Below are 10,627 nucleotides of genomic sequence, written 5' to 3'. Positions count from 1 at the left end.
CCAATAAGTGACCACGGACACAGGAGAAGTTACTGGGAAAATCAGCCCAAGACTTCGTGTTTTTGAGCCTATATGGGATTGGCTGTCTTTGACTTCTAGCTATGCAGAAAGGCAATTCTAAAACAAAAAGACTTACTATATGCAACGTATTTATTCTGTAGGCTTTCTTTCACATTTTATGGTCTCAAATTAAAAAATCAAAGGGACTGGAGTTCAGCTCAGTGCAAGGCTCTGAATTTGGTCCTCACTGTTGCAAAATAAGATAATGAATGAATGAATGAATGAATGGATGAATATCAATAAAAATGAAAAATAAACCAGGCTTTAAGTTTTACTATGATTGGTTGCTAACCATATACTGTACTCACTTTATATTATGCATGTGACAAGGAAGAAAACTGCTACAGCGTCTTAGCAATTCTTTCTTAGAGAGGGAAAAAATAGAGTGTAATTTAAGCAAGAGCACAGATACCCGTGTTCTCTCTCTCTTTCTATCTCTGTCTCTCTTTCTGTCTCTCCCACCTTCCCTCCTTCCACTCTTTCTCTCCTCTAATTTATATTATATAATATATATTTAATAAGTATGTATAAGAGCATACACATATACCTATTATAAGGAACAACACCTAAAACTTCTTTCAAGCTAAAAGAGTTTGACCTTGAAACAGATCCAGATGCTGAGTTTTGGAAAGACACGTTTGTATGTGAATAAGCAAGTTTACACGTTTCTTTTTAGAACTTTTGGTGTCTTCAGCTAAGACCCGGAAGAAAGAAACCTTATGTTTCTGTCCCCATGTCCCTTATCAAAGGAGGTGAACCATATATTTTTCAGACTGCACTATGTTCTAAGTGAAACCATCCTTTGCAGCCCCTCCTAAAGAAAAAGCCTGTAAATGCTGTGGGACCCTCACTTCTAAGAGTCATGCTGAATGCTGCAGAAATGAACCTCTAACCAGGATTGGCTGTGTATGTAACACAGACGGTAAACACAATGTGATCTGCCACACAATAATAAGCAAATCCAATCAGAGATTTTCACTGACAGCAATGCAAAACAGAGAGAAAAAATACAGAGCAATCAAGAAATTAGCACTGATTTTTTTTTTTCCAGTACCGGGAATTGAACTCACAACCTCATGCTTGCTAGGCAGGCGCTGTGCCTCTGAGCTAAATCCCCAGTGCTAGCACTGATTGTTGAAGCTGAAGGATCATGATACTGACCGGGAGTGGGGAAATTGTGATGCGGTACCTGAACTTCATAGGAAGCAGAAACCATGAACTACAGAGGAAGGCAGTGGATAGACTCTGAGGACTGCGTTATTCCTGCTCAGGGTGAAGCTGAATCACAGGTGATGAACAGAAGTGCCTGCCCTGCTTCTTGTGGACCTCGTTTGTGATGCTTCTGAGTCCTGGGCACATGGAATTTCAAATTAGCCACTCATCCTCCTCCTCCAATTGCCTGAGACAACTCTACTGAATCTACCCAGTCTTTGCATCAAAGTTCTAGATAGTATTTCAATAAAAAACTGAAAACTTCCCCATGCTGATTAAAAGGGATGATAGAGTTTTGCTTTGCTTTGTATTGTTTTGTCTTTCTGCTTAAAAGGCATTTATTGATTATATACAAAATAAGTAAAACCTTATATATCACAAACATACACTATATCCAGCAAAAATATCTGGCTTGGGGCAGACCAAGTGTTACCCCACCTGGACAATAACTTAGCAATAAATACTGTGCAGGGAATGGGTGGGCAGCTGCCCACTGCAGCCAGGCCCTTGGCTTCCCCATACTGGTGCAGGCTCCCAGGCCTCAGCCCTCACAGCCAGAGCCCACCACGCCTCACTCAGATCTTTAAGGATCCCCACCCTACCCGAGCAGATCCCAGGGTACCCCGCAGCAACTGCCCTGGCTTCAGCCCTCAGCTGAGCTCTGCTCAGACACATCTCTCCACAAGGAGACCAACAGAATGGGGCACAATAGCCCTTGTCTTGTCGCCCTTAGCTGCCAGGAAGAGGCTTTCTGTGCCCACTCCCATGTGGTTGAAGACTTCAGGGACTAGAGGTGGAGCAAACAGGAGAAAGGACAGGGCTGGGATGTGAGGCTATTGGAGAGTCCAGTGAGGGCCACCAAATGCAGGGAGGTCCCACAGCTCGTTGGGAACCCTGATACTCCTCCTCAGACCGGAGGTACACCCAAATATCACCGTAGCTGCTCCAGGGGTGGGGTAGAAACGTGGCTGTGGCTGGCCCAGCAGGTACAGTACATGCCCAGGTCATGCAGGCCTGAAGCAGGACAGGCCATGGGACACCCCTGCCTCCGTGTCCACTAGTAGAGCTGTTTGTTTGCTTGCTTTATCACAGGTGAAAACATTTTTCTCTTAGTGAAGTCAAATCTTACTTTTACTGCAGCCCCAGACCGTCTGGGTCCCTAGGAGAGTCAGCCTGAGCTGCCATGAAAGTACCGCTGACTGGGTGGCCTAAATAAGAGTACTTTACTTTTTAAAAAATTGTTTAGTTGTTTTATCATTTTATTTATTTATTTTTATTTTAAAGAGAGTAGCAAATGAGAAACAAAGAAATAGAGCAGTAGCAGCGTACCAGTATCACAAACATAAATCAAAGCAAGCACGTTCAAAGTGATACAGAGTCTCAAGACAAAATAATACGAATCAACAGTGGTAGTTATATTACATACCGCTGTTCTCAAATACATTGCTCAGATTACCAGATGTAAGAATGGAAGGTTGCTCAAACCATTATAGGGAATAAGAAAATAATTCTTCGATTACTTTCTTATAGTTTTGAAAGCTGAGAGTTCAAAAGCAAAGTTCTGGCCAATTTCCTGGAGAGGGCGTTTTTTTTTCTTGGCTTTTCACTATGTTTTTCTAAGTCGTTTCTTCAGAACACACACATGGAGAGGGAAGGAGAGGAAGTGCTACTGAGTGCCTCTTCCCGTAAGTACCCCAATCCCACCATGTCAGACTCTGGCATGAGCTAACCCGGCCTCTGCCAAGTTCCCATGTTGAGCCCCTACCCTTCAAGGTAAGTGGATTTGGAGATAGAGTTTCTGAAGAGGTAAGTAAGGGTAAAGGAGGCCATGAGCACTGGGTCCTCATCTAATTAGGCTGCTACTCCTACAAAAAGAAGAGATGTCAGAGCTCTCTCTTTTCAATAATGTGAGAAAATAGCCAAAAGGTAGTCATCTTCGAATTGAGTAAGGAGCTCTCACTAGAAATTAAGTCACTCAGCACCATGATTTTAAACTTTGCAGTCTCCAAAATTGTGACAGATAAAATTCCATTGTTTAAGCCACCAGTCTGTGGTATACTATTATAGCAGGTCAAGCAGAGAGGTATAAGGCCTCACACTTATTACCGTAATTATCTCTTTATAAACCTAATTCTACAAGTAGTTACACTGGGGCTTAAACATGAATTTTAGGGGGACACAAACAGTTCATAACAGAGCCCATGCAGTGGGTCCCACACATTGCCTGTACCACAGAGTTCCCTTAGGAACTCACTTCATTTCCTCCTGGAGAGGACATACTGCCTGTAGGGTCTCTACCTTGCCTACTGACTGCCCAGCAGGAATTATGCCTGCCTCTGCCTTCAGACCCTGTGCAGCCTGTCTTAACCACCCCGTGTTGTCTGCCCCAACCTCAATGGCAAAGGGTATAAACAGGTTTCCTTAACACAGAACGAAGACCATGCAGCAACTTGAGCAGAGGTGGTCTGTAAAAGGAAAGTTCCCTCACCCATTCATGTGTCGTTTAACGGCATGAAATTGAGAGTCCCCCTTTCTTTTATTGAAAATGTATCATTGCCTATTTCTGTGTGTTAAATTTATACCTCCCCTGTTGACATTCCAGAGAAATCTATAGAGTTGCATTACCCAAGCTCCATTTTAACCTGTTGTAGACTCTGAAATCCATATTTAAATTCACAGGACAGAGTCTGCATTAAAGAGAGAGACTTTCCTCTCAAGGCCAAAGACTAATGGTGGATGGAAAATGAGTTGTGCAGACTGCACAGCCAGCCAAAGATAAAGGCTGAGTCCCTGTTTTGGTGCTATTCTGTGAGTAATTGCTTTGAACCAGTGCTTAATTATCAGTAATATTGGACAATATGAATAATGTACGAGTCATTGAAACAGAATATTATTCCGAATACTCATTTAACAATATATTTCCATGCACGGTCTCATTAAGTCATTCAGAGTTTATTTGCTCATTCCCCTGTTTGCTCTCTTTTTGTGAAATGTGTATAGAAAATAGTGTCATGGACAAAGCAGGTGGAGAAATCAGCCGGAATAATTCACAAACGCTATCATCAGTCCCTGGGTGTTTGAGAATTAACTGCAGGCAGAGTTCTCTCTATCCTTGGAAGCACCATATATTATAAAGACGTAGAAGGCGTTCTAATGAGAATGTTGAGTTTGTCTGAACTTGAGTTGGGGCTGACAGTGCACCGCTCTCCTCCTGCATTTGCGAAGATCTCTGAGGCGTTTCTGTGTCCTGTCTGCAGTGGTATCAGCACGGTTGTTTGGGCAGCATCTTCTTGTGCTGCAGGTCTAACTGTCTTCATTTCTACTGGAACACTGCAATCTAGAGTAAGGATGACAGACACCAAGGACTGCAAAGCCTATGGCCACTTTGTCAGTCACACACTTACTAACAAGTGAAGAAAATGTCTACTGTTTTATTGAGGTTCAAAGGCTGACTCTGCCGAAATTCTCAAAGTAACTCTTTTCGTTTAATGAAGCACCGCACTCTCTGGCTCCTTTCCCTGCATACCTTACTTTCCTTTCCTTCCTGTTGTTCAGAGGGCAAAAGGCAGGGAGAAGGGCTGGGAAGCAACATGTAAACTCGGTGAGACGCCGACAGGTGAAGGGACGCAGTGGAAACGCTACAGGAAGACAGAAGTGAAAGTAGCTGTAAGGGAGAAGCACAGCGCCCTGCACAGCGCGGTAGAGGAGGACAGTCAAGGACAATGCAGTCTTTCCACCTGGAAGATGAATTCTTTTCTTACCCTGAGAAATGGGGTCAAATGTTTCCAAAACATATTCCTAGGCTTCCGAATGCTTTGGAGTTAGGACAGATTTGATCAAAAGTAGTATCGTTAGAAGTTATAAAGCTCGTAAAATATTAGAAATGATAAACATAATTTTGAACATAAATATTTCTAGTGAGTCCAGCTACATGGACAGAAGTCCGCTGGGACGAAATGAGGAACACGCCGACATAGGACAGAAGTAAAGGTGACGCCTACTGCTTCTGTCCGGCATCGGCCGCAGAACACTGAAAAATAATAGAAACTTCAAGTCCTGGAGCCGCTCTTGAAAAAATTATGTCATTGAGAAAAAATAAATTAGGACAGACAATATGTTCCCGTTTTCAAGAAAATTAGTATTTCAGTGGAATTATTGTTGACATGTTAACTAAATAATTTGATGTAAGTTAAGAGTTTGAAAGTCTAAGAAAAAAAGATCGTACGTAATTATAACTGATTGGGTTCGTTTTTACGGAAATGTTATGCCAATAAAGTTAATGAAATAATAACTCAGTAATGATAAACAGGATTTCTCAGACACATAACATTAAATGTAGCAAAGGAAGGCATTATTTGACTACAGCTCTGGAATAGAAAAATCAAACTTAATTACATTAGAGAGTAAATTGCTATTAAGTTACTGGTTATTCTCCCTGGAGTCTGGCAAAATGACTTGGTATTCTGATCCCTCACCATCAATTAATATTTAAATAACTGTTTAAAAGGATTAACAATCACAGAATGAGTTAACTTAATTTTGCCTGTAGTTGAATTATAATTTGCTGTTCTCTATTACTGTAAAAACCACAAATTATTATTAGAAATATTATGTTCATAAGAAATGGATACAGCAATGTAAGACAGACAGCTTTTTTCCTGTAATTCTTGACAGACAGTGTGAAATGATGTTATGAATCTGTAATTTTTTTTTTTTTTTTTTTTTTGGTGCTATGTAGTCAAGCGCTCTACCACTGAGCTACATCCCCAGCCACTAACAACTTTACTCTTAGAAGTCATTTTTGCCATATCACGCTATGTGGTTTTCTTTGTACAGTCATCCTTTTAGACTCCACTTACTTAATTCTGTCTTTTGTATGAGGGAATAAATCACATTATTTTCAGAGAGTACCTGTCCTGTCTATTGCTGTGTCTCTTGGTCATAGCAGGAAACCAAGTAAAGGTTGTTGAATGAAGAAATGAAACTAGAAGAGGGAATAAAAATAATTCCACAAGGGTAAAACAATTACAGGTTAAAGCTTTGTAACAGAAAAATATTACTCATCACGGCTGGACGAGTCCGTGGAGAGATCAGTTAAAATCTACAGCTCTGGATTTCCCTGTGGTGGGTGGCACACCCCATCCTGATGAGAGCAGATGAGGTCCTGGCTTTGATGACCCCGTTCTGCCTGCCTGCCTCCAAGATACGCTGCAGGCCACATCACACCTACACTTATTCAGAAAAGACTTAGATACATTTTTCATGACTGATTTCAGGATTCAGCCTTACCCACTGGACATAGTTATTTGTGCTCTATTGTAGCCATAAGTAAATGAAAAATTCCCAGATAATCTAGTTTTTGAATTGAAATTTACTGAAAACTGATAATCTGTCTCTTTGAAACCTATATACTCCAACGTGTTCTTTCTTTTCCATATTTTAAAAATTATTAGGTCTACTTCACAAAACTGAAAATCCCCAATGTTGATTTACATTGAGCATCTACTAAAATATTTCATATTCTCACAATAAGTTCTGTGGAGCTACACTCCAGCTTACTTTTTTGTATGAAAAATCCACAGTTCTAGTCACACATTTTTAAAAACTGTCCGTTTACCAGTATACAAAGATGCAGGACATTCACAGCAAAAGTGAATCTACCTTGACATTTGTATCTCTGACAAAAAAAGATCTTGTAATGATTTCCTCCAGAGTGGTCTCTAAGAAAGGGCATTATCCAGTCATTTACTTCCAAAAGTATGAATTCAGTTCCTAATATCCACTTGGCAAGAACTCCATCTTAAGGGCGAACAACCTAGCCATGGCCCTTCTTGCTTTAAAGGAGAGGAAGACATTGATTAAGCGAGGTTAGCGATGTGCGGTGTTTGTTAAGGCATAACCACCAGGAGGTGAAGTAGTACTACTAATAGGGAAATAAGCTAGTTTGAGGGTACTGGAGACCGTCCTGAAGCAGGTACCTAAACTGAGCTAGTTAGGTGGGGTAAAGGTGGACAGAAAAGATCCCAGCTCTCTTCTGACATGTAGCTGACACAAGTTCTCGGGAGCCTCATTTAAATTAGAGACAAAGCTCACATGGAGCCAGTTTGGTAGAAGCGTCCTCCCGTAGGGAACAGCGGGCAGCTGTGGCTCGTCCACAGCAGCAGCACCAGCTGTCTAAACAGCCCTGTGGCACAGCCCATGCCAGGCGCTGTGAGAGTGGAGCCACACTCTTAGGCAGGGAAGTGGACAGGGCAGAAGTTTCTGCTTGCGAAAAAAGCGTGATTCTTTTACATGTAATTCCAAAGGTACTCTTGCCTGAGGTGAAGGTGCACCTCCTCAGGAGGCAAAAGGCCCCTGAGACCACCTCCGGGCTCCAGGGTTCACTAGAAGCCCCTGTAGGCATAGAGCTGTGCCCGTGGCTAAGATATGTTACAGTGGGGGGACACAAAATCGTCGGAGTGAAAGCGCGGTGGGGCAGTTCAGGAAAGCCCAATGCTAGCGGTCAGGGCCCTCTCCCAGAGAGGCACACGGACGCATCCAACCCCCCAGAAATGAGATGTAACAGCATGTGGGAATGGCTGTGGCCAGGAAAGACTGGAGACTCGGAGCCTAGGGTTTTGGGGGGAACTGTTTTGTGGTGGTGGTGGTAGGGATTGAACCCAGGGCCCTCATATTGAACTCCATTTCTACCTTTCTCTACTTTTTTTTTTTTGGTACCTGGAATCAAACTCAGGACCTTGCGCGGGCCAGGCAGCACTTGTGCCGCTGAGCTATATCCCCAGCCCTATCCTTCTTTACTTTTGAGACAGGGTCACTAAACTACTGAGTGTCTCAGGTTAGCTTCAAATTTATGACACTTCTGCCTCAGCCTCCCGGAATACTGAAATTACATGCACACTCTGGAAGACTTGCAAGGGTTTTGGAAGGCTGGTCTCACAGGTGCCCATTGCTCAGGACATACTCAAGCTCCAGGCTCCCCTAAGGAAGGCAGATGGTCAGTACTAAAGACGTGACAGCATAAGCAGTAAGTACCCACTGGTTATTTTCATCTTTCTACAGTGGGGGTCCCTTGTTTCTCTGTCTTCCTTTTCTCCGCTCCTCCCCTCCCCTTTAAACTCTTTTACTCTACAGAGTCTTTATCCAAGGTCTCACCTCCACGCCAGTAGAGCTCTGAGAGTCCTCAAAGTCATGTTGACGGTAGCACTGGACTGATGAAGAAAGGGCAGTTCTAAATTCTTAGCAGGCCTTGTATGTTCTTCAGAAATAGATCTAAAATACAAACAAACCTTTTACCTGATGATGTTGTCTGCCTCTCACCACATAACTTCAGCACAGAATTTCTCAACAAAGTCGCTGCTTCCAAATCCTATATTACAAAGACGCCCTTCTCACTAGAGAAAGGAAGAAGGCCAAGGCAGGTGGGCCGAAACATTCCTTCCTGCTGTGAATGCACCACTCCACTTCTAGGGCACCTCTCACACCTACTCTGCCTTTGATGTCTGGGTGTCATCCTTCCACCCAGCATTGCGGAAGATAAGGACAGCATCAACACTGGATCCCAGCTGAAGTATCTCTGATTTTATCCAGAGAATTTTGCTCTAGTCAGTGGGCATAACTTGAACTTGGAATGGGACTGCGTTTGAAACCGTAATGATTAAGCTTGAACCGGACTGGCAGCCCAGCATGCTTGTAGCTTCGCTTTAAGGAGACACTAAAAGGTAATGCTTTTGTGCACCCTCAAGAAAAAAGAAATTTTAAGTACTTTTTGCTATTTTTCTTTAACTTATCAAGAGACATCATGTCACTGTATCTGAATATTAACTGGCTTACTTCGGCAATCATTTTTAAAGTTACCTCCCAAAATTTTTAAGGCCCTAAAGAACAGGATTCCATTTTCCTCCACTCATCCTTAATGTGTTCTTTATGATGAATTGTTTATCACTAGGGGAAGAAATGGAAGAAGAGGACATGGAGAGATTATTTTTACTCCCCATAGAGTCTGAATATTTTTCAGTGCTTCATATCCATATTTGTGCTTGTATATGCTAACATAAAATTTTAAAGAATCATTCTGAGTAAGGCTAGAACTCAAGATACACATTAGTACATATTATTTGTACACATACCTAGGTTTATTGCAAGCTTTCTTTATACCACTACTGCTAGAATCATATTAAGTGCTAGTGTACTTGTGGGAGAGTCTATCCCGTCATCAAAATTTCCACTTCCTTCTCCGATTTCTCCAGAAGAATGAGAGTAATTTAAAAAAAAAAAAAAAAACCTCTCCAATTTGCGAGGTAGTATAACAACAGCAATCAACAAAGATTGCTACCTTTCGCGGAGGGTTTGTTATTGGGAGTCTCACTAATTATGTTCAACTTTCACTGAGCATGTATAGTGAGCAAGGTGAGCACTTTATATGTGTTTGTGCAGTTGAGACCGAGGATAATGACCAAGACAGGTTTTCCCATTTTCTGCTGTTCCCCGCGGAACGTCCTCAGCTTCAGCTCATCGAAGTGACTCGCTCATGTTTGCGCAGCGACTGAGACACAGAGCCAGGACATGCCGCCGCCATCCTCCATGCGAACCCTGTACAAAGTGGCAGTGCGGGACAGTGGGCACTCACATGGGCGCTGGGCACCGCTGGCTTCAGAGCAGCCTGGCCGCGGGGAGGCTGTGTGAACAATGGGCAAGCTACCACGCCTCTGTCTGTCTCGGTGTGCCCGTCCGGAGCATGGGTGCCGCTTGCTAGAAGGGAGTAAGAATGGCTGTACCTGTGCGGGAGCTGCGTGTCTGTCACCCCGCAGGAGTCACATGTGGCTATCCCAAGCCGCCGTGCAGTGGTGTCACAATGTAGGGCCTCGGGTGGGGCGGTGATCGGTGAAGGCGGGGCCGTCGTGTGGGACTGGTGCACTGATCAGAAGTCGGCCATCTGTGAACATGAAAGCGGCCCTCACCCGACACCAAATGTAGCTGTGCCTTGATCTTGCACTGCCCAAACTCCAGAGCTACGAGAAACATTTTATTTGCAGCTTAAGCCTCTCAGTTTATGATGCCTTGTCATGGCAGCTCAGATGGACTAATATACTTCAGAATGTGGCTTTCAAGACTCAGTGAGGTATTGTTAAGAGGCCTTTTAAAATTTCAATAAATTTCACTGCAATTTTATATCTAATAGGTGCTGCACAAAGAATATTTCTTTTCTCTCTATGTAAGTATTATACTAATTTTATTTGCTTCATAGAAATGTTCAGAGACTGTAGTATCACCCTCACTTTTCACTGCCTAGCAGCAGTATTTGTATTCCCATATTTATTGCAACACTATTCATGATAACCAAGATATGGAATCAACT

General features: G+C 42.8%; 1 long non-coding RNA gene across 1 annotated transcript; it reads right to left on the bottom strand.

Annotated features, from left to right (window-relative positions):
* Positions 1-4,233: 4,233 nt before the first annotated feature.
* On the bottom strand, positions 4,234-10,061 carry LOC102014415. Its single transcript, XR_262797.2, has 3 exons — positions 9,899-10,061; positions 8,425-8,541; positions 4,234-4,609 (listed from the first exon to the last, which is right to left on the bottom strand). It is a non-coding gene; the product is annotated as an uncharacterized LOC102014415 (long non-coding RNA).
* Positions 10,062-10,627: the final 566 nt, after the last annotated feature.

The sequence above is a fragment of the Chinchilla lanigera genome, unplaced genomic scaffold (assembly GCF_000276665.1).
Source record: "Chinchilla lanigera isolate Chin_1 unplaced genomic scaffold, ChiLan1.0 scaffold00053, whole genome shotgun sequence".
NCBI lineage: Eukaryota > Metazoa > Chordata > Mammalia > Rodentia > Chinchillidae > Chinchilla > Chinchilla lanigera.
This window is presented reverse-complemented; position numbering and strand designations above follow the sequence as displayed.